Source organism: Protopterus annectens, chromosome 6.part0 (genome assembly GCF_019279795.1).
Source record: "Protopterus annectens isolate FY-2018-M chromosome 6.part0, PAN1.0, whole genome shotgun sequence".
NCBI classification, from domain to species: Eukaryota; Metazoa; Chordata; order Ceratodontiformes; family Protopteridae; genus Protopterus; species Protopterus annectens.
Genome location: NC_056737.1, coordinates 702406441 through 702421116, shown reverse-complemented (window position 1 = coordinate 702421116; position 14676 = coordinate 702406441). Strand labels below are relative to the sequence as shown.

The window sequence follows — 14676 nt, the reverse complement described above, 5'->3', positions numbered from 1 at the left end:
GGAAAGTCCTTTTCTAAAGATGCCTGAAAGATACTGTGAAACTGAGTTGATGTCTGCCTGAGAAAGGTATGTGTCCCTGCTGTGACATCAGGTGGAAAATCTTTCTCATTTTGTCAAGTATGAGTTCCTGGTACTGGGATTGCTTTCCTTCCTTAAAATGGAACGCATGTCCTTGGGGTAGGATGCATTCCTTGGAGTCAAAATCCAATCCTCCAGGAAGTTACCCTGAGGGTGGCTAGGTGGGGGTAGAATACTGATCCCCTGACTTGTCTGAGATCTACTTCCTGTGGTAGGGTGTGGAATCTCCTCTTACTGAGTGTCAGGAGGAGGGCAAACTAGTAGTGTTTCAGTCAGAAGGGGACCACTAGAAGCCTACTTGGTCTGTCTGTTCAGATTTTTGTCAGTACTTTGGAGATCATGGTTAAGGGAGGGAATATACACAGGAACATGTTTATCGATGTAGAGGAGACTGCAGAACTCCCAATCCTGTCTTGTATTGTGATTGACTGTGCAGTAGCCTGAAATCTTTATTCATTTGCAGCTGAATATAGATTCCTTACATGATTATGCCATTAATGATTTTCTAAAGCACAAGTATCTTGTACAGTGTACTAAATGCTACGTATATTTAAAGGTAACACCTGATAATAATGATGATCTGTGTTCTTCAAATCAAAAGTTGGATGATTTGCTTACCATTATTAGAAGTAAATGTAGACTTACTGATGATTGCACTTGTGCAATTTATACACCTTGGAAAACTGCTGTTACATATATTAATAACTGGACTGATAAGATAAATAATGCTAAGCAAAGAGCAAAGAGAACACATTTAGGAAAGGAAGCATCTATTGTCTGTAAAGATCATTTAACCCTTATTGAACAAGATAATACCACTGAGTACTTTGGAATTTTGAACACAAGTATTCAGCATCTGAGGATTCAGAGCATATAGAAAAATAAAAAGAAAGAAAGAAAGAAAAGGAAAAAGTTCACAACAAATAACAAATACGAAATAGAAACTGATACATGTCTGTAAAGCAAAGAGAATACATACCAAAAAGGACACTGCTTTGTTATATAACACACAAATTACAGGGAATGATAACATTTTTTTTTATCACAAAACCTTCAGTTCATAAAAAGGCATCATTTTACAAAAGAGAAGGTAGAAAAAAAGAGGGGAGGAGCAGGTGAAAAATAAGAAATCAAAACTGAATGTGGAAGGATTGACGAGCATTATTGTAAGAAAAAAAGAGAAGAAAGACAGAAGTTGACAACATTGTTCGAGTAGTGGATGTACAAAAACAGCTGGACGGACACCCTCTCAAACATACAATACCATAAAAATTCTGGGTACTTGCGTATTATCGCAACCACATTGCAGAAGTTACATAATTCCTTATGTTTCTGCAAAACGATGTCTAGTAACATAAGAACGGGTGTGTAAAGTGTTAATTATTTTTCTGTCAACTTGGTTTTCACCTAGGGAGAGGAATAAGGTCCAAATTCCTTTTCTCTGGTAGCGTCCTTTCCCGACCTATAACACAACTGCTGCTTGACAGTGAAGTACATATGTATATTTTATCAAGTTTTTATTAATAGTAAATGCTTCAGTTCTCCAACATCTCGATTTTCCTTCTTTTTCGCACAATGTCTTGATGTCGATGTCATTACAAAGATACTGTTTAGCTCCTGATGGCATTACCATTATGGGGTATAACAGCATCTTCTTTCTTTTTTAACACATTTCTTTTTATTTGTTTATAACCAAAGATTAACTACATGAGGGGTGACAGCAATGAAAAGATTGCCAGGATGAAACGATGTTACATAACAAGTGCAACGATAAGTCCACTGAAAGAAAAGTTGAATATGAACAGGAGTTTCAGAAGGAGAAATAATGATAATAGAGTGACACTTGCATTCTACATAACATTTTAAAACATTATTATGTTTTCCATACACATATAATTTCTTTTGTAATGATAGCATCATAAAAAAGGTGAATTTTCTTCCCCAAATGATAGCTTCAAGGGCTGCCAGAAAACATCAACAGTCATTTACAATGTGGTTGCGATAATACGTAAGTACCAAATTCTGTAATAAAAGCTTAAAAACTTTCAGCTCACAAAACATAAAAACATTCAATAAAAATACAGCCTATAAAACATTAAAAACTTGTGGGGCAGCTTCCTAGTCCTTAAAATAGGCTTCAAAGATAATTTGGCATTTAAACCAGGAAAAGTGTCAGCTTTAAACTGAATTATCCAGCGTAACTCTGCACATTCTGTTCTAGCTTTTATTACAGAACTTTTATGGTATTGTATGTTTAAAAGGGTGTGTTATTTTATGTGAATGCTGAATGGTTATTGCTTTCTGTCATCACTGTTTGATTGTTTAAATAGTCGTTTGGCATTTTTTATCAATGGTCTGATGAAGCTACAGTTGTAGTGAAAGTGCTTACCTCATTAAATTTTTTTTTTTGCATCCCTTCGTGTGGTGGTTGGATTGTTGGACTGCTCATATTCTCCACATTGGATTTTACAATTCCAGCTTTTACCTGTCAGCTCTATCTGTTTTGTTTCTGCTTATAATTTTAAGAACAGTCTGGACACTTATTATGGGAACACCTGTTCTGGTATATTTGCAGGCTAGATGGGCATTAATGCCTGTGCTTGAAATATCTGCATGCATGTATGTAATGCATCTGTTTTGTAAGCTTGTGTCTATTGATTTCTGGAACAGAACTTCTGCAGCTGTTTGTTGTGGTGAGAGGGTATTGAGGGGATCTCCCATTGTATGGTTAGACCAAGGAAGACCTCTCTCTTCAGCATCCATTCAGTAGGATCTAGAAGGTCCCTGTTCAGAGAATCTGTCAGGGTATTGTTCTGGCCCAGAATATAAGAGGCTGACAGGGTCAATCAGGATTAAAATGTTTCTGGAAAGGCTACACAGATGGTAAGACAAAATTACCCTTTGTTTTTGTACCACATCGCTGTGTTGCTGTCTGTCCAGATTTGCAAGGTCCATGAGCTTAAGTTTTGTTGAACAGCTTTTATGGCCAGTTGGATTGCTAGTAATTCATTCTGATTTGTCTGTAACTTCCTCTTCTGTGGGGACCAATTACCCTGCACTTTTAGGGAACCTAAGTGGGCATCTCAAGCTATGGCTGAACTGTCTGTGGTGATGGTCTTGTCTGCTTGTAGTAAAGTGAAATTTGCCCCAGGTTCCTTTATATGGTGTTGTTCCACCATATCAGTTCCTTTTTCAGGCATGGAAGGAGAAGCAGTAGGGTTTCTAGGGGTTGGAAATGTTGTTCCCCAACATTTTTCTGGAAACACGGGAGTTTCCTCATGTGTAACTTCGCAAATGGGATGATGAGTATGCAGGGTGCCATGTACCAAAGTATCCTTAGGAATTCTCTTATAATAATGGACTGCTTTGGAAGCAGACCAATCAGATAGCCTGTCAAGAAATCAGTCTTGTTTTGGAGAAAGAAGGCTTTCTGTTGAAACAAATCTATGAGGGTTCCCAGAAAGAGCATCCTTGTTTGAAGAATAGTTTGAGTGAGCGTTACCTTCTGAAGGCAGTCTACAGTGATCTGTAAGGCATGTAGGGTCTTTGGTGTAGCTTTTCCTGAATGAACAGTTGTCTAAATAGGGGTAAACATGAATTCCTAGAGTTCTACAATGTACTATCAGAGGAGCTAGACATTTTGTGAAAACTGTGGGAGCAGCAGATAGCCCAAATGGTAAAGCACAGAACTGGAAGTGGGAACCTGTTGCTACAAATCATAGGTACTTTCTGTAATTGTCTGTTATGGGGACATGGAGGTAAGCATCTTTTAGGTCTAAAGTGACCACAGAGGCATCTTGGAAGATCATGGGCAGCAATTTTTGCAATGTCAGCTTTCTGAATTTTGGGGTGTTGAGGAAGTTGTTTAGCTTTGAGAGGTCCAAGATGAACCTCCATGTGCCCTCTTTTCTTGGAAGTTTGAATATCTTTGAGTAGAAGCCTTTTCTCTCTTGTCCTGGAGGGACAAGGTGGATGGATCTTTGGTGAACTAGCTCCCTGAGGATAGTGGCAGGAGCCTTTCTTGTTCTTTTGGTGGCTTTGGTTCCCATTGGTTCCTGGTAGCTGAATTCAACAGGTTTAGGAAGAAATAGAGTTTGCCTGCCAGAGGCTTGGAGGGGACAGTGGGAAGGGTAAGGGAGGGTGGGGTACAAAATAGTCATAGTTGTTCTCTGTGCTAAGTGGTCTCTTTAGAGTCTCTGCTCTCTGTGATTGTTCTGGTTGCCATCTCCTAGATTTCCTTGGTCTTTTGCCATTGGGAGCTATCCCCTTGTCTTGTCTAGGTTGAAAAGTCCAAGATTTGGAAGGAAAATTCCTACTGTATCTTGGATTAGGAGACAGGTACAATTCTTTTACAGTTTTATTTTGCTTTCATTTTATATCTAGTTTCTCAAAAACTTGTGTTCAGCTGGAGGATCAAAAAGAAATTCCTTGTCCAATGTTGCAACCAGTAATTCATCCTTTACCATATCTGACAGGGGCTGGAGCCTGAACCATGCATGTCTGCAGATGACAGAACTTGTGGCAGATGCTCTACAGGAAACATTTAATGCATCGCAGCCACATTTTAGGGAGTGTCTGAAGACTTGTAAAGCTTCTCTAGCTGTCTTCCTGGATTTTCTTAGATAAGGATCTATCTGCAGTAGAGTCTACCTTAGCTAGAATTTTGTATTGAAGAGATTCAAGGTACTTTAGCATACAGAATTAACAATTCAAAGCTCTCATTGCAAGGGTGACAGAGGTATATGTTTTCTTCTGGAAATCTGTATAACAATTTACTTCCTTGTTACTAGGCAGGGGTGTCTTGTTGGTCCCTTAGGTACACATTTTGTGGATAAAGTGAAAATGACAGAAATGTCAGTTTAGGGGGTTTGGAGAGATGCTTGTGAGAGTCAAGTACATTGAAAAATCTGGCTGACTTCCTACGAGCAGGGGGTAGAGGATCAGGGTGTAAAGAAATGTCTTCAAAGACAACATGCAATAAAACATGTACAAAAGGAATAGCCAGTCATCTGGGTGAAGACAAGCTTAACAGTTCCCTGTAGTGGGCCTGGGCCTGTGAGAACTGCTTACTTTCCCAACTGAGAGCCTTCTTCATTCTATGTAGAGTATCCCTGAAGGAAAGGTCCCTGGTGGGGAGCAGAAGACAGGCTGTCAAATGAGTCTGAGTCTGGGTAGGTTTGAGGTGATAACTAGGTTTGAGGTGACAACTAGCCAGAGTAAGACAATCCCTCCTCATCTTTAGAGCTAGGAAAATCCTGTTCCTTCTGAAAAGCTACCTCCCTGCTCCTTTTAGATGGGGAGGCCCCCTCAGAGGTGGAAGAATGAGAGGACTCTCTAGATTCCATGAAAGCTAAACACTCCTGTGCTATTTTAAGGAAGTCTTTTGCTTCTGTCAGAGAAGTAGTGGCCAGAGGCAGTGGTGAAGAAAAGGAAGTGGTATACCTTGGTTTGGGTGTCCATTTTAGGGGGGGGGGTGACCTGAGTATATGGTCTTCTGACAGTGACTTCAGTTGTAGCTTCAGTAATTGGGAAAGATAGGGAGTCTCTCTCTCAAGATCCACTGTGTGGACAAGCTGTGACCTCAGACCCGACTGATGTGATAGCCATAGTAGCATTCATAGATAGGTCAGTAACCATGGCAGTGTCCCAAGTGGTTGGGTCAGAGGGTTCAGACCTAGGATCACTGGGCCAGGGGACTTAAAAGATGTCCCACCTGGGTTGTCGATTGACTTAAGACCTATAGTTGGAGTTTTTTTGGTAACATCAGAGTCCTTGGCCTTTTTGTCTTTCTGTTTTTTGGAATGATACTAGCCAATGCCAGAGTCTGCAGACGCCCTGCTGTAGCAGTGGACTGCAACAACACTGAGGAAGTCAAACAGGGGAAAAATAAGACAGAGGGGTCCAAACAGAAAGATGGGTCTGAATGGAGAGATGATAAGTCACCAAGCAATGGAGAGTAGTATTGCTGAAATTTAATTCATCCTCAAATCTTGGTGAGTACCTTCATGAGGTAGATGCTGTTTTTCACAAAATCTCACAAAGATGATACTAATATGTAGACTGTATTTATATAGCATATAGCATGGACAGAAATAGGTCAAAAATTAAAAAAGATAACTGGGTGCACAAGACCCAGGATAAAAAAGTGCCCAATCCTGGTAGGTGCACAGGTGCCAGCACTGGAAGAAATAACAGTGTAGAATCCTCAAAATACAGAAACATTTCTAAAATGGGGCCAGCCCAGGCCCAGTGAGAGGACGGCCCCCTTGTTGTAGAAGGAAGTAGCATTTCACAAAAATCACAAAAGTTGATAGGCAAAAGAAAACCCATAAAGATGATAGAGTGGATTATTGAGGATAAGAAAAAAATGATGTATTGTTACTATTATGCAAAAAGCCAAGAATTTACAGACACAAAATATACAAAAAGATTAAGAAAGAAATTAGAGGAAAGAAAAATACTTCCACAAGAAAAACTGTCAGTTGCCGCAAATAAAAATTTGTGCTCATTAATACAACAGATTTGTGAAAAATTGTATATAGACCAAAAAACTTTGATCTGTTTGGAAAGAGAAGCATCTGAGGAAGCGGAAAAATATAAATAAAACCCTAAAAATTTTTGAAAAGTATAAAAAAGAAATATGGACATGGGGAAGAAAGAGAGATTTGATATGGTGCAATATTTATGCAAAGGTAAAAGCCAAATTAATCAATATAAGGAAGGCAGCCCCAAAGATATTTGAAGAGAAATACAGGCAAAGGCATCCAGATATGGAAAATTTCACAATAAAAAAATAATATCACAAAGAGGGAATGTAAAAAAGAAGATTAGTAAAGTAGAAGTTAAAAAATATAAGTTGAAGTTAATGAAGTGCCTGTGAAGTGAAGGTTTTGGTGTAGAAGGTCTAACACAGGTTCCATCACAACGTGATGGAACGAGTTCCCAATGTAAGGAGAAACAGGAAGATCAGGAGACATCTGAAAAAGAAATATGGATATGGGAAAGAAAAAGAGATTTAATATGGTGTAATATCTATGCAAAGGAGAAAGCAAAACTAATCAATACAAAAAGAGCAGCACCAAAGATATTTGAAGAGAAATACAGGCAAAGGAATCCAGACATGGAAAACTTTACAGTACAAAAAATAAGAAGATAAAGAGGAAAAGTAGAAAAGGAGATTAGTAATGGAAAAGATGAAGAAACAGAAACTGAGGTTATGAAGTACCTGCAAAGTGAAGGATTCAGTGCAGAAAATCAAATTCAGAAAGCACCACAACAAGATAGAGCAGTGGATATCCAAATTAAGGGGAAACCAGTGGAACAGGAAGCAATTGGTCAGCTGCCATATGAAGATATTTTGGAGTCTTCCACAGGAAACCAGTGTAAACGTTCACTTGAAACGGGACAGGAAAGGAAGGAACGGGAAACTGGAAACTCTGATGCAGTCAATCTTAAGGAGTGACAAGCCAGTGAGTTCCCATATGATAGAGCAATGGATGACACAGCAAGTGCCACAGGAAGATGCTATTGAACTTTCTACAGAATGCCTGCAGGAAATGGAAAACAAAAAATGTGACCTCAGTTTAGAAGAAAATTAGCTAAGAGAAGAGTTGGTTGATTTAATAGAGATAGATAGACATACTAAGATTAATGAAAGAAATAGACTGCAATAAAACACCCAAAATCAGAAGTTTGATAAAACAAATGAACACAGTAATTAGGACTGTTCATAGAGATCCATGCGATATAACAGAAGTAAACAGGATATATTACTGTGCAGCTAAATTAATAACTGATAAAGTTCTACTACAAAAACACAGGTTCTTGAGGGAAAGGAAGGGGGAGAAATCGATTACCATCATGGAAGTATCGAAAAGAGAGAACTATAAAGCAATTAAGACAAGAAGTGTCACCGTTAGAAGGGTATAGAAGAGGGAACAGATCAGCAAAGACACGTAGAAAGACAGATGTGATAAAAGCAATGCACAGGAATGGAAATCAAACCAGAAGTAGATACAAATCAGGCAACACCTGCATGTGCCAAAAAACAAAAGAAAGAATATAAGGTGAAGGACCAGATGAGAAGACAAGAAATGTGGAAAATGCATAAAGATAGTTGCAAGTATAGAAAACTCCTGGAAAAACCTCATGTTGATCAGGACTGAATGCAGGAATGGTTAAGGAGAGACAAATTCAAACCAAAAAATGAAAGGTTAATATTGGCGGCCCAAGATAGTAGGCTACACACATGTTGGTTTACAAAGTCCATTGAACATGTGGGAGAAACAGACAAATGTAGGTTTTTTAAAACAGAATTGGAAACAGTTGCACACCTTGTTGCTGGTTGTGACATACTAATGGCAGAAAGACTGTATACTGAAAGGCATAATAATGTGGCAAGACTGTTGCACTGGGGATTGTGCAAACATTATAATACTGAAGTAGCTGAAAAACACTGGAAAAGTGAGCCGCAAAGCATCATAGAAAATGATGAAGTCTACAGCAGATGGGATTACCCCTTACCAACAGTTCAAAAGACAGATGTGAGAAAACCAGATATAGTGGTCCATGAAAAGAAAACAAAAGTAACATTGATTATTGAAATCGCTACACCGAGTGACTACAGTGTCTTGCGTACAGAGAGACTCAAAGTCATAAAATATCAGGATTTACAGGCAGAAATGAGAGCAATGTGAAAGAAAGATACTCAGACATTTCCAATAGTAGTAGGAGCAACGGGTCTTATACAAAAGAATCTCCAGTCGTATTTAGATATGTTACTAATACATGTAACTCCATACGAATTGCAGAAGGAATAATTACTGGGCACATTATGGGTGCTGCGAAGAACACTTCTGGCTGACATCAAAGACTGAAACAATACTAATTTCATGAACTTTAATCATACTTTGACTTAGGAATGAGGTCCATTCCTGTCATGGTATTAGAAACCCAAAAGATATGCAGAAATTAAAAAAGGGAGAACTCCATATGGGTGGCTAGTACATTGGCCCTACAGTTTAGAGTTTTGCATCAGAATTTTGCATTATCAGGACAACTGAGGACATTGTGCTGAGGCCCTAAACAGAATATTCAAAACAAGTGAAAATCTTTATACTGGATTTACTTCTCACACTTCAAGAAATTGTTGACTTTTTTGAACATTGAATTAGTAGAGAAATTTCACCTTGGGGTACTTATCTTACTGGAAGATGAAGGTTCTCTGGAAAAACACAAGTTGACCAATGGACCATTTGCATACTGAGCACACATGAAGCCCATCAGATTACACAGCTAGAAACAACTGAAGATGGTGCCAACAGACACCCTTCTTATACCCTGATATCCAGATGATGGTCTTCAGACATCTGTTGGACAGGGAAGATGTAAAGAGTTTGTTAATCGGGATGGTCATAGGCTTCTGCATGGTAGGAAGACCCAAAAATCAGTACTACAACATTGACTATGAAGAACATCAATCTCTCTCATAGTTTGCCTGGGATTACAACAACTTGGTCTTAAAGGGTATTTCACCACTGCAAAAACAATACTATTTGGGAATCAGAAATATCTCAGCACAGGGCGTCAGTAACCAAAATGGGAAGTGCACTAGAAAGAACAAACTTAGAAGCATTTAGGTGTTTGTCTGGCAATCTCATTCAAAAAAAGTATATGTAAAACACTAGCCTTGTTAAGTACTTAAACAGAGTCGCAAATCTACTTACTAAAGAAATGGAAGAAACGTCTTGCAAGAAAGTTGTAATTTCTATGCTTGAATATATGCTATCAATGACAGCAACAACCTCCAACCTCCAAGGACAACCTAGAAAGATGCAGGATGCTCAAAATAAAATAAGTATGGGTTTTACAGCACCCTTTAAAGAGCATCTCTTTGCATCACTCTCAGTAACATGGGCTGGGTACTTATTATCTCTAATGGGCATTCTCTTTTTGGGTACCCTCATTTAGAAGGTTTTAAATGTAAAGCAATGCAGGCCACTACATCAGATTATGTTCATCAGACACATGATTAGAACACTTAAGCCATCTGCAGCACTTTTACCAATACTCACCATCCTACAGGCATCACTAAGGTATAGCTAGCTCCTTTTCAGACAGGGACCTTAAGATATGGAATTCAATGCATAAAATATTTGTGCCCTAACTCACTGCTTCTTCATACAGATTAACAGTCAGCAATATGCAGCTTCACTGCTGATGTGTTATATGAGTTATTCATCCACTATTATATTTTTATTTCACTACAGGTCCACATTTGAAAGAGTCCATATTTGTGATTATAGATTATAACAGTATTGATTTATCTGCACAAGGGACTTCTGTACACAGGCTAGCATAGTTAACTATTGTTTCATGGATTTGTTGCAAGTAGGCTACAACTAAAAAAAAACAGGACATTAGCAATTACCTGTAATAAAATAAAATGAAATAGAAATTAAACAATAAATACATAAACATTTCAAAATCTGAAATAAAAAATATAGTTTTTTTGGTGTTTAATTTAGGACACCAGGTATTGCTTCCTACTTTACAAGTGAAGATGGGATTAATCACTGACACTACAGGCAGTAATCAGGGGTTATATCTTTCAAGTATAAGATACATTAACTCTTCAAGCTGACTAAAAGAATACCTGTGTGCATGCTGTCAATACTGGCCTTCTAAAGCATACTGCATTATTAAAAAACATGTAGGTTCAAGTTAAGGACATATCTGAAGTTCACATCTAAAGACTGGAGTCAGGAGTCTGCTGATGACGTTACCAAGATACTCCAAAGTTAAAAAAAAGACAAATTATGACAAGACTGGTCTAATGTCCTTATATATGTATTCACTGCAAATACAGTTGGGGGATATAACAAAACATATTAAGAGTTATAAACTAGGGAAACCATGGTCCTGGGAAGAATGTTGCAGAAGATATAGTAGAACTTCAAGCAAGGCTAATTAAAGGTAGTAGAAAATTTTACTTCTGTAAAAGATAGATGAATCAATGCAAAAAAAAATTCTCATGGACGTGAAATACCAAAGAAATGAACAAATAGACTCATTTATGCCACTTATAGTAGGGTATAGACCCTCAAAGCTGTGGTTTAAGGCCAACAGAACTGAGGTACAAGAGAATGGGGAAGTAAACAGCGCATCTGTGTAACAGATTGCTGACACAAATCAGTATCGAAAGAGCAAGTAGTCCAGGTCTCTTTCTACCATTTCATTCTGAGATTCTCTACTATCCAACATTAAGAATAAATACAATTGGAATGTTCTAGTCTTGACTGTATGCATAGCATGGTTAATACTTCTATTGCAGAAACACCAACTTTATTTAAAATGCTATCTGTCAGTTTGATATTGCAGTCTGCTTTTTGCTGCTCTTTGTAGGTTCCCAGCTTAATAGATATATACTAAGCTAAAGACCACCAGGACTGTTAGAAGACTAGCTGTGTAACACAAAGGTGACCCACAATTTTGATTTATATAGAATATGATTTACTGACTGCCTCTGTCCATCAAAGACACGGGCATCATGAATTTCTAATTACTCATCCATTGGTCCAAGTTGCGCTTAAATTTATGTTGCAAGCAAAATTTAGGTCTTTTAAGTAGTTCTGACACTGTTTGTTTTGTGAATGTGCAAAAGGCTCATCACAACAGGGTCCAGGGATGCCTTGTATGCCAGGCAAAGATCATCTCTCAGAAGTATGTATGATACCAAGTAAAGAGATGGGGCTTTGAGGTGATCATCACAGGACATTGTGTTTACTCCCTGAATTCCTTTTGTAAGGAACCTTTGTGAATGTTCCACTTGCTGCATGTGTTTGGTCAGGTACATACCATAGGAGGCATTATACTCTGCAATGGGTCTGATGAGGCTGAGTACAGTGGTATGATGACCTCTCTGGACCTAGATGCCATATCCTTGCTTATAAGTTGAGCAACAAAGAAGAATTTTCTTACTACCTTGAACACATATTGGTCAAAGGCTAGGTTACTACCTAGAGGAGTTCCTAGATCCCTGAGTAGTGAATCATCTTTTAGGGTTGTTTTATTTATGATGTAGGTACCCACTGGCTAACTTCCCAAAAGGTATTACAATGCATTTCTTGGTACGGAGTTTACAGCCATGGCCTTGGCACCAAGGGTTTGTCTGTGTTAGACCTTCCTGAAGGGTGTCGTCATCTTGGAAGAATTTAATGACCGCTCCCAGTCTGCAATCATCTGCAAACTGGGTCAGCCAAAGGCCTTTGACATTGGCTTTGACATCCGAGAAGTAGATGCCAAACAGGACTGAGCCTAGCAGAAAGCCCTGGGGGACACTGGTGGTGACCGGATTCTTTGTGGAGGTCACTTCAAAGATTCTAACCTCCTGGATCCTATCAATGAACCAGCTAGCTATCCAGCATGTTATAAAGGGGTTTATACCTAGTTCTGTAAGTATGTTGACAATGCATGAGTGGAGTATTGTATGAAATGCTTTACCAAGATCTAAGTAGGCAGTATGCACCGTTTTCCCCTCATCCATTGCCTTAGTGACGTCTTCAAAGAAATCCACCAAATTCAGTAAGCATGACCTTAGTTTGACAAAACTAAATTGGGATGGATCCAGTGTCTGGAGGTGTCCTATGTTCTTGTTAATAATTTCCATGATAATTCTTTCCATGGCTTTGCAAATAAGACAAGTCAGACTAATGGGTTTTTACTTTCCAGAATCTGTTGAAGGTCCTCCCTTATAAAAGGGGATGAGGATGACCATCACAGTCCTCCTTTTTTGTGATACAAAGCCTGTTTTAAGACTATAGCTAAATATGACTCCTGGGGTCCTGATAAGTTGTATTTTAGACTATTCAGGAGGCATTCTGGAATGTTACCAGGGCCCATTGTGGCTGTGCTCTTGACTTTAGTGAGCACAGCCAATACATACTCCCTATTAAGAGCTGGAGGGGTTATGTTTGAGGATATTTTTGGGGGATGGGTGCAAATGAGAGGGGGATACATCTGGAATTTAATTTGTCTGCTAACAGGTTTGCTATATCACGAAACTCGGTGAATGTGGCACCACTATCCACCTGTTCAGCACACTATTGTGTGCTGCCCTTGAGGTTTCTGATACAGCTGATGAAGGAGGCTATCTTAATCTCAGAGATGGCTTTGCTTGACCTAATTAGCACTCTTAGTTGCTTATTTAGTTTAATGAGAGAGTTTTTATTTTTATGGGAATTACCCTTCCTGATTTTTCCACAATTTTTTTCCTTTTGTCGCATATCCTGTTTAATCTGAGATGCCACCCGGGGAGTTTGTTTCTGCAGATAATCTTGGGATTACTTCTGGTATATACAGTAGCTCCCATGCAGCCATTGACGTGGACGTACAGAGTTTCTGAGAGCAATTCAGCATAGGCTGCTGTATTCTTGGGGTTTAGAAGGGCACTGAATTTTGACAAATGATCACTTAATAAAAGGTAATTTGCCTTGGAATAGTTCTGTTACTGGTTTTAATGGCATTATGGAGCTGATTTTGATTTTGAAGGAAACAGTTTTATGGTTAATCCTTACCAGGGAGGACAACACATGGGGAAAAGGGTGCTGAAACATTCTCGCATATTTGTGAGCACGAGATCCAGTATGTTGGAGCATCCAGTAAACGTATTCACTATTTGGTCAAGGATGTTTCCATTTATGAAGTCCAGGAATCTCTGTGCCTGTAGATTTTTGTCTAAATATTACACTCTATAAATACTATAAGACTTTTTGCTGCACAATTTTATATCTGCAAATGAATTTATATTCTGCAAATGTAGTTAACATTGTATAGTCAGCATGAAGTAGATGACTTCTTTGTTTTGTATGTTTGTCACTGTCACTGAAGCTTCTCTATAAAGTAATTTATACTCTGTAAATGTATTACATATTGTATACTCAGTATGAGGTATATGACTACTTTGCTTTGTATGTTTGCCTTTGTCAATGGAGCTTTTCTCCCCGGGCGTCCCCTGAAAATGGGCTCATCAAACTGAAATAAATAAATAAAAAAATTAATTTGGGAGCGCATCAGATTCCCAGTATATACAGGTGCAATTAAAGTTTCCCATGAAAAGGGTTAGAGTTGATGGTAGTTGTCTCCAGAAGGTCCAAGTATGCATTGTAAGCTTCTTGGGATATGGAGGGTGACCTATAGATGGCTAGGATATCGTACGGGATCTTGCCTATGGTGATCTGTGCATAGAGGAACTCCAGTATGCCATCCTATTTGACCACCCTAGAGATATACGTATTGTTGATGTATATTTAGACACCTTCAACTTTAGCCCTTGTCTGTGCAGCAACTAGTCTAAAATTGTGGAAGACAATGAAACCTTGCACTGCTGGGGTACTCTCTGCCACTTTAAACCATGTCTTAATAACTGCACAGATGTCTATATTCTTGAGTGTGAAGAGGGCTTAGAGGGAGTGTAGTTTTTTTTATTTAGGCTCCTAGCATTGAGCAGTAACACCTTGAGTAGAGTTTATTTTGCTAAGTCAGTAAGTTTGCTAATTTGACATTGCCTAAAAAAGCACTATGGAGGTGGATAACATTTTA

At 38.6% G+C, this 14676-nt stretch overlaps 1 protein-coding gene across 3 annotated transcripts in view; it reads right to left on the bottom strand.

Annotated features, from left to right (window-relative positions):
• Positions 1-14676, bottom strand: part of ESR2 (estrogen receptor 2) — a 2041892-nt gene that overhangs the window by 351457 nt on the left and 1675759 nt on the right. The gene's annotated exons all lie outside the window — the stretch shown is intronic.